At 35.6% G+C, this 9,390-nt stretch overlaps 1 long non-coding RNA gene across 2 annotated transcripts; it reads right to left on the reverse strand.

The window, feature by feature from the left end:
• Positions 1 to 636: 636 nt before the first annotated feature.
• On the reverse strand, positions 637 to 4,321 carry LOC104105322 (uncharacterized). Of its 2 annotated transcripts, none has more exons than XR_004509410.2 (5): positions 4,171 to 4,321; positions 2,772 to 3,597; positions 2,514 to 2,678; positions 1,007 to 2,402; positions 637 to 938 (listed from the first exon to the last, which is right to left on the reverse strand). It is a non-coding gene; the product is annotated as an uncharacterized lncRNA (long non-coding RNA). The 2 variants fall into 2 exon arrangements; XR_004509411.2 differs by having other exon boundaries at positions 4,155 to 4,321.
• Positions 4,322 to 9,390: the final 5,069 nt, after the last annotated feature.

Genomic DNA, 9,390 nt, shown 5'->3' on the forward strand with positions numbered 1-9,390 from the left:
TTTTTTGTTTTGGCAGTCTGGTGGAGGTAAACCAAGAGTGGTTTCTCATGGTGGTGAAAAGAGGTACTCAGCAGATATTCATGAATGTGCCTACAAGCCAACAAGTGGAGTAAAATGGAATGGTAGACCAGCCATTACTAGAAGATAACTTGAAAGAACTGTTGCATCCCATTCCAGAACTGCTACATCCCATTCCAATCTAAGTCAAGCAAGTCCGTCATCCCAACCATCCAAGAACAACTATATGTAGTTGTGTATTGAATGTTGTTATTGTGACTGTTGAGTTATTTTGGAACTGTTGTTAGGTTATTTTGGAACTGATGTTAAGTGGTGTAATGAATGTTGTTATTTTGTTAAGGCGGGTTGTTGTTATTTTGGTATGTTGTTAAGATGTCAACCTATATTTTTGTTAAGGCGGGCTTCTATTAGATGACTATAATGAACACCTTTACTCTATGATGATATGTGTTTTAAATTGAAAATTTCTGGGCAGATTCATCTCTTTAGTGTTACTACTTTGGTATTTCAGCATTTGAGCTGTATTTTAGGCAGCAATTTCAGCCACTACTTAACTGTGTAAGCAGTGTATTATCTGCATTTTCAACTCACATAGCAACAACCACAAACCAAACAACATTAATAGTTGCAAAAAATTTCATTCATTTCTAACAAAGGGATACAAAATCCACCAAAAAGCTTCATTCATTTTCTTACATTATATAGCAATCTTTAGAACAACCAAACACAGTCAACTTCAATACAATTACAATTAAAATCAGCACACACAATCTCCTCCAATTTCTTTGATTCCTATTTTCCTTCAATAATGCATCAAACGCCCTCTTCTTCTTAAGCAGCCCCAAAATCACAATTTTCAAGTGTTCTGGAGGTGGGGGATCAAACCACACAAAGAAATTACATACCGAGCAACTGCCCCTCTGAAAATCGAAGAGAAAAAATTATTAAGGAATATAAAATCGATTATAAAAGTACAATTGATATTTACCTCATAAAATGGACATCCGTAAAATCGACGACCAGGATTATCAATACTCCATGACTGTATCACCACAGCTTCTTCACCACAATAACAAAATTTTCTCAGATTATGCATTTCCCCTAACCCTAAAATTGAACCCTAGAAATTAAACCCTAATGTCGAAAAAGAGAAGGAAGAAGTAGAAGAAGATTGTAATATTGGCAACAAAAAAACGCATAAGAAGATGTCAAGAAGAAGAAATTTTCTGCAACTTCGAGCTTTCAAGGAGGAGGAAGAAGGTGAATACAGGTCCAATTTGAGAAGAAATGGGTTGAGGGCCCTTTTATTTATTTAAAAATGGCCATTGGGATTTGTTTCTGGCCGTTGATTTAAGTCAGAAATTGTCTACTTCTACTGTCCACGCGCTTCTACCGTTTTGTGTTACACACGCTTAGACCTGGTCAAAGGAGGTGTGTACTAGATACACTTTAGAAAGGTTGCGTGTGCAATATTATTATCGTCCATGGAAAGTGTGTAAGGGGGAATTTGGGCCATAGGTCAGGTGACAACTTATGTAATTTGCCTTTAGGATATCCATATATTGACGCAAGACATGCACTAATTACTATTGAGTAATTTTTTCAACAAAACAAAAATGAAGCATATGTGCTAGCTAGTGAAACTATAAAATTCATACCAATATCAAATCTCCATGCTTCTACCTTACGGGCAATAGCCGCAAAGTGCTTCAAGCTTGCTATATACAAACATGTGCGCGCAAGCTAGCCTGAACCACATCATAATTCAAAAAATATATTGAAAAATACCTCCACTGTATCAATTCATGTGTATGTCACATTCCATATATCATTCATGAGCAGGCAACTAAATGTATAAATCCTTAACATATGATGGCAATGTTATACAGAACAAACCACTCCAAACATCCATCCAAAAATGCTCATGTTGCCAAACAGATATTCACTCGTCTCTTCATCCTATTACGACAAGGCAAAACACAGTGTTATACTACTACAACGGCGTTTGTTGCAATCTGTTCAATTGTAACTTCCAAAACATTTCAGTCGAAGTTCACGATCTGATTAAATCTACTTGTTTCGTTATCTAAATACATGTAGACTACTTCTGCTTTAGGTGATGCACGGAAAAAGTTTGAGAACTCAGCGAATATTTCTGATCTTCTGTCAAGAGATATGAGATTTATGTTACATAGATCCGATGGATCGATTAGCACTCTTACCAACACTGGGGACTTGGCTAAGAAATGCTTGATAAGCTGCATTTCATGTGTTATTCCTGAAAAGATTTTTAGCTTAACTTCCTTGAGGAGATTAAATGTCACATCCGAGAAATGTTCGAGTTCAAGCGATTCTACAACAACATTATCATGTCGATTAAGAACCTAAGAAACATAAAAAGAAGTCAACTCCCAGATTATTGAGGATCTAAAGAAGTATGAAGAAAAAGCCTCTAAAAAATAAGAAAGAGAGAAAAGAGTCAAAGTACTACGAACCTCAGTTTCGAATGATTCCAAGTATGGGAAGCTTCTTATCAAGCAAATATAATATGACAACTCATATGATTCCCTCAGAATCATATGAGGCACGTACAAATGCTTGACCCGATTATGATCAAAGGGAAGCCTTGTTGGTGCTTCATCTGCTTCTGCATCATCAAACTAAGAAAGAGAATACCAAAATTCAAACTCAACGCAAAAGAAGTTTCATGTGTTAATACATGCATAACAATGAAATCATAAAGCAACATCTACCTTGCCACTAAATCAGAGGTGCTCGAGAGCAAAACAAGACTCGAAAAATTTTGCAAGATAAAAGTTCTCTGCTTCCATAGAAGAACCTTGACATAAGTTCAGAGATGCTTTTGTCAGAAGAGGAACATTCTTTAGACAGAGAGAACTTATACTGCCTGTGAAATCAAAGGATCTCAGCATGGGGGCATTAATTTATATTCTGTTTACAACTTCTGAGATTTCCAGCACCAACTGCTCAAGCAACGGGCAATGAGATATTAAACTTTCGAGCAATTCAGAAGAAATTGTGACTCTACATAGTTCCAGGCTAATTAACTTATCAAATCCTTTAAAGGCCGATGGAGGATGTATTAAGCAATCATGAAGAGTCAAATGTCTCAGCTGCGAACATTCGAAAAGTGAAGAAGGCATTTTGTATATCTCATGCCATGGAAATTGAAGAACAAGATGTTGAATGTCATTCCTCGAGAGGAAATTTATGAAGTTGTCAATCATAGGACATCCTTTCGAATCAACAACGTCAAGCTTGAACTTAGTAATGGGTCCTTCATGAAGGGTCAAAATTTGGTAAATAATCTTTGTAAATTTAACTATAGGGTATAGTTTATCCTTTTTTGTTTTCCAAAGAGATTCATCAAGCTTCAACTTTGTAAGTCTACACCAGTGATTCCTCCATTTTTTCGATAAGATACTTGTCCTCACAGCATCTTTACAAGGCAAACGCATCGATTACATGATCAGGAAGGTTGCTGATGACGTCAGGACCTAAACTTCGACGATTCTTTCTTCCATTAGGAGGCATCATATAAGACTAATCACCAAGAACCTGTTATAAGTAATAATACAAAGTAAGAATCTCCAAACTATTTGGACAGAACGGCTATTCACATTGTCAAACCAACAGAAGAAATAAAGGTGCATTCGCGCTGAAATCAGTCAACTATCTCCTCTTAATATCAATGCTATACGGATATTCTAATTTGCCTTGAGATGCCCATATCAAGCTAACCGAGTGGCTATTCTAACACCTCTACTGGATATATAACATAGCTTAATATCCATTAATTGCATTCTCACAACAAGAATAACCTTCTATCAATAATTCATAAATACATTTTTGGGTTCAAAAGGAAAAATGCAAAGAACAGAAATAAATTCCAAAGAATAAAAACCAGAATAATTTCCAAGATTTGGTCTTTTTACAAAATTAAGCTTAGGAAGCTGTTTTTGCTGGATTGGAACATCAGATTAGTAGTTTTAATAGTATTAATTTTGCAAACCATAAGGAACCTATAATTGCAATAAACACCAATTAAAAGGAGAGATTTACATTTTAAGTAATTATTTAGAGCGGGGGAGGGGGGTGTACATTTTGAAGCGTACCAAGACGTAGGAATACCTATAATGTCAAATCTTCAACTGTTCTGGACACTTCAATTTGACCTTTCAACTCTTTAGGGTTCATCGCCAATTCAAAGAGAGAGGATTTATTTAACGGGCAAAATTGGCCCTGAACTTCGCAAATGGTTCAAATTTGTCCTCATTAATGGTTATTGATACGGGCAAGCGCACAAATAGCCATTCTCGTAAGGTTATTTAGAGATTAGTATGTACTTATTTTGTCTTAAAATTTTAAACTAAAAATATTAACTTCAGACAATTCAGGATATTTTTATCCTAAAAATTTGAAGTGAAAAATTAAAATTTAAGACGTAGTGGCTAATTCCTAAATAACATCTCTATAAAGTGGCTACATGGTATCATTTCTACGTTAAATTTGCCGAAACTTAATCACCAATAGAGCTCCACATCGACCTTCTAATACTAAGGACCTGTTTGGCCATAAATTTTGTCAAAATATATTTGAGTTTTTTTTTTTGGCAAATACATATTTGTTCATAAATTTTATTCATATTTTGGCAAATTTTCAAAACCCAAAACCAGCTCAAGAACTAGTTTTGGGCCAAAATATTACTATTACATTTTTTTTAAAATTGCCCCAAGCTTTTGTATTTTATAAAAGAGTCCACCATTTATTATTTTGTAACAATGTTGTTTCGTCTTCTTGGTCATCTCATAGTGTATTATATAGTTTATTATAAAAATGATAATTTTGTACCAAATTTGTTTATGTTCAGGATTATGGTTTGTGAATGTTATCGATGAAGGTTGTTATGAACAAGGTAGACAAAAACGAATGGATTGGGCTTGGGAATGGGTTATACATGAGTCAGAGTATTAACCAACCCAAAAGGAGGTTATTAAACTATAATTGGGACCCATGTTGAGGTAGCGGTTATTAATTTGGGACTCAAGTTGAGGTACATGTGTCAAGGAATTACTGGACAAGAGAGAATACAGTTATTATAATTATTAGTTTGTGCAAGTGTAGGGTTATGCCAATTGTTATTTGGAAATTCCACTCTCCTGGTTTCTCTCCCTCGTCTGTTTCTCTCTCTATATGGCTCTGTCTTCCCATCCTCTTTCTTTCTCTTACTACCCTTAGTTGTTATTACTTTTCAGTGTAATTGTTTGTTCTCAGTATCAATATATATCAATCCATTATTTGTGTATTTGATCCATTACATTGGTGCTTTCGTCGATTCGGACTCCATGGATGTCTACTCTTCTACCGTTATAAACTATCACTTCAACATCATCTAGGATTTAATATTGAAGATAATGGACAACAATTCTCGTATGCTCAGACACCTCGACAACATTGAGAACACGCTTTCTCCCTCTTCCAAGACGATTCCCCCCCTCCAGAGTATTCGGATGTGGTTGTGTCTTTGGAAGATATACGAGAATCAGAGGAGGTTTCAACACCTCTTGTTATCGAAGAATCCGAGTTGAATTTTAATTTGGATAAAGGACTCTCCAGTCCCCGTGGACAAGCCTGAGGTACTTCCTGAGCTAGTAAATCCGTTGAGTAATTCTTCAAACTCATTGCATTCTCCTTCCTTAGTGGTTTCATTTGGTTGCAATAGGACTTCAAATACTCCGCTGGAAACACAAAATGTTAAGGAAGAATATTCACGAAGATATGCCTGCAAGGTGTTTGCTTAAATAACCGATAAAGAGATTGACATGAATGTTGAAGATTCGGTAACTTCCGTCACCCAGTTGTTCAATGAGATGTGTCAACCAATTTTGACAGCTAAGGGTGATTTAGCATTAAGGCAGAATGAGACTAGTATTTTTGTACACTGCACAACCCTACTTGGATATAAAAATATATTATTTGAGATTACATGCCATATTCCCATTATAGACTTCCCGTTCGATCGTGGTGCATGTTTGCTAAAGTTGAGAAATATTGTTGATGCCCGCAAAAATGTAGCAACATTAAACAATGTGCTAGCCTTCTGACAAGTGATATGCATTTTGATACTTGGCCTGCTGATATTTTACCTTTGCATCATCCTAGTAGTGCATTAGATTTATATGTTGATACCGAAGAATGGAGAAGCATAGTGCACACAATTTTCTTTGAGCTTGATAGTGGCAGCCTACTAAATAATTTAAAACATTGCTTGGTTGTTTCTTGCATGACTAGACCATTCTATGTGGTGACTAATTCATTTGACAAAATGGTGCTGAAGATCAGTGTTGACAATGCTCTGAAAATAGTTGGTGTAATTAGCCGGGTTAGTTTTTCTTCAATTGAAATGCAACTTGAATTTAAACTGAAGCCAGTGATTAGGGACAATAGCTCAGTATCAGTTGCTCTGACAACAAATTTCATTTATGCGGCTTGTGACTATAAGAGACGGACAACTACTCCAGTGATTCGTTTATCGCATGAGGTAGCAGCTGAAATATTGCTTTCTGCAGCATCAAAATCATGGTTTAAATTTTGGTTAAGGGGCAAACGACAGAGGCTTACAAATAATATCACCCAAGGCATTGTGCAAATGGCAATGGGTTGGATGGAGCTTGAACCTGGTACAATGACCTTATATGGGGTGCCTACAACTTGCACTCCAGTATGCATATATGTCTACTATGCGACTATCAAGGGTGCCTTGCTTAAAGCTTGTGCGAGACAAAACAATTTGAAGTTTGGTAGCTACGAAGAGGACACTATATTTGACCTTTATCCTTATGATCCAGGACCCCATGTTCTTCTTCCGAACTCCTATGGTTCTATATGTAGGGAGAATACTGTTGTCAGTGTTATGATTTCTTTGCAGAGTAGTGCCGATGGTTATACATATGATTTTGCATTATTAACTCAATCCAAGATGTTAAGTGGAATTGTTTTGGATATTGTTGACGTCCTTAATAATGCTAGTTGGATTGATGTGCATATTAGCATCATTTGTTATTTACCACTAGTGATCATTTGTTATTTACCTCAGCTAGTGAAATCAGATTGTTCATGGGCTAAAGGGAGAGTGAAATATAGAATTTTCCATTTTACATATTTAGACAAATTTTGCTTTGATATAAGCAGGAAGGGTAACCTTGTTCTTTGCAATTCAGTGGACAAACCTAGTACTTGTGGCCTAATTGAAAACAAGTTTGGTGATGCTTTTATTTCAGGGGTTTCAATGTATAGTAAAGCTCACTTGACGTTTTTCATGTACTTGTGGTGACCCAAAACTAAGAAAACTACATATGTCTATGATCCTTTTCTTAGCCTGGTAATTTCAAGGCATACTATTTTGATTGATCAAAACATGTTGGAGTTAAGAAATAGAGCCAGTAACTATGGTCAGATGAGGATTTGTCATATTTTGCAATATCTTGCTTCGCAGTCAACTCCACCATACCCAATTCAGCAACAAAGACAACACAGCTTAATGGGACCTCATGTCAACACTCTTTCCTCATTGATAAGGCTATACTCGAACCTTGGGGATAAGGTTCTTTTCAAGGGCGGGAGTATTGTTATGAACAAGGTAGACAAAAACGAATGGATTGGGCTTGAGAATGGGTTATACATGAGTCAGAGTATTAACCAGCCCAAAGAGAGGTTATTAAACTATAATTGGAACCCAGGTTGAGGTACATGTGTCAAGGAATTACTGGACAAGAGGGAATACAATTATTATAATTATTAGTTCGTGCAAGTGTAGGGTTATGCCAATTGTTATTTGAAAATTCCCCTCTCCTGGTCTCTCTCCCTCGTCTATTTCTCTCTCTCTATGGCTCTGTCTTCCCATCCTCTTTCTTTCTCTTACTACACTTAGTTTTTGTTATTTTTTAGTGTAATTGTTTGTTCTCAGTATCAATATATATCAATCCATTATTTGTGTATTTGATCCATTACAAAGGTATTATTGGGTATTTGTGATAGTTTTTAGAACTTGTGGGAATAAGTCATGTTTCATGTTTTTTCGAAAAAACAAAGTGACATATGTTTTGAAAACTGATGTCCAAACACATTTTCATCTTCAAACCAAACTTTATCCAAAACAAAATTTCAAAACAAATTTGAAAATTTATGGTCAAACGCTAGCTAAAACACTCACGTACCTAAGGTCAAATTTGGATTATTTCGAGGCAATTTTTTAGTAGAAAAATATCTCCACTTATACCAAACACAAACAACTGTAACATTACCCTATGAATATTGTTGGAAAAATAGAACAAATAACATTTAAAAAATAAAATAAAGAAAATCAAATAAATATTTTTCAGGTTGAAACACGAATATCTCGCTCTTTTTAAGGAGATTCAGGGTTGTCGCGTTAGAATTTTAATTTACCACTCCATCAACAATACTCTTAACTTGTCATGTTCATGATGCAACAGTTTGACAATGTCGTATGACTCAAACAACTCCACACTAGTTGTTGGGTCCAAAACTCGACCACAAAAAAATATCTTCATTCGACAAAATAATATTCTCTTTTCTAATGAATTAGTTGGAGATATAAAAAAAAAATTCTTCTCTCAAATCTCTCTTCTTTACTACATCAAATTTTTTATAATTATTAAACCTTATTACCAAAATTGAAAATGTATGTACAGATAGTAAAAAAAACCTCAGCTTTAGGACATTTTCCACTAGCATGTTGTGTAATCCATTGTAACTCATCGCCCCATTATACTGTATTCCTTCTGATTCAACTTCTGCCAAATAATCACATATACCTCACATGTGAAGAAGAGGTGGAACAGACTTTTATTTCGTTACTGCTTCTTTCTCATTTACATGTTATGGAATTATAATTTTACCTTAAAATGTTCATACCAAGGGCAGCCCGGTATACTAAACTCCCGCTGTGCACGAGATTCGGAAAAGGGCCGGACCACAAGGATCATTGTACGCAGCTGATCACGCCCAACTATGCCTTATAAAAGGACTAAGCGGTCGTTGCAAATATAATCCGGTTTTTTCAAGTACGGAGTCGAATCTCACACAGAACTAAGGCTTAGCTATAACTGTTTATTATCACTAAGAAGACAAGCTCGAACAATTCCTAAGTTATAAAGATTGTGAATTTATTTCTAACTAATTAAAGTAGAATTATTAACTAAACATACTAAAGGGTAGAGAAAAGATTAAGGAGAGGTCTAGAGTTACGATTTCCCCTATTGTCGGAATCTCCCCCGCTACATTTCCTATAAGTTCGCCTAAGTATTCTCTACCGATCGTGAGCACTTC

Source organism: Nicotiana tomentosiformis, chromosome 5 (genome assembly GCF_000390325.3).
Source record: "Nicotiana tomentosiformis chromosome 5, ASM39032v3, whole genome shotgun sequence".
Lineage (NCBI taxonomy): Eukaryota > Viridiplantae > Streptophyta > Magnoliopsida > Solanales > Solanaceae > Nicotiana > Nicotiana tomentosiformis.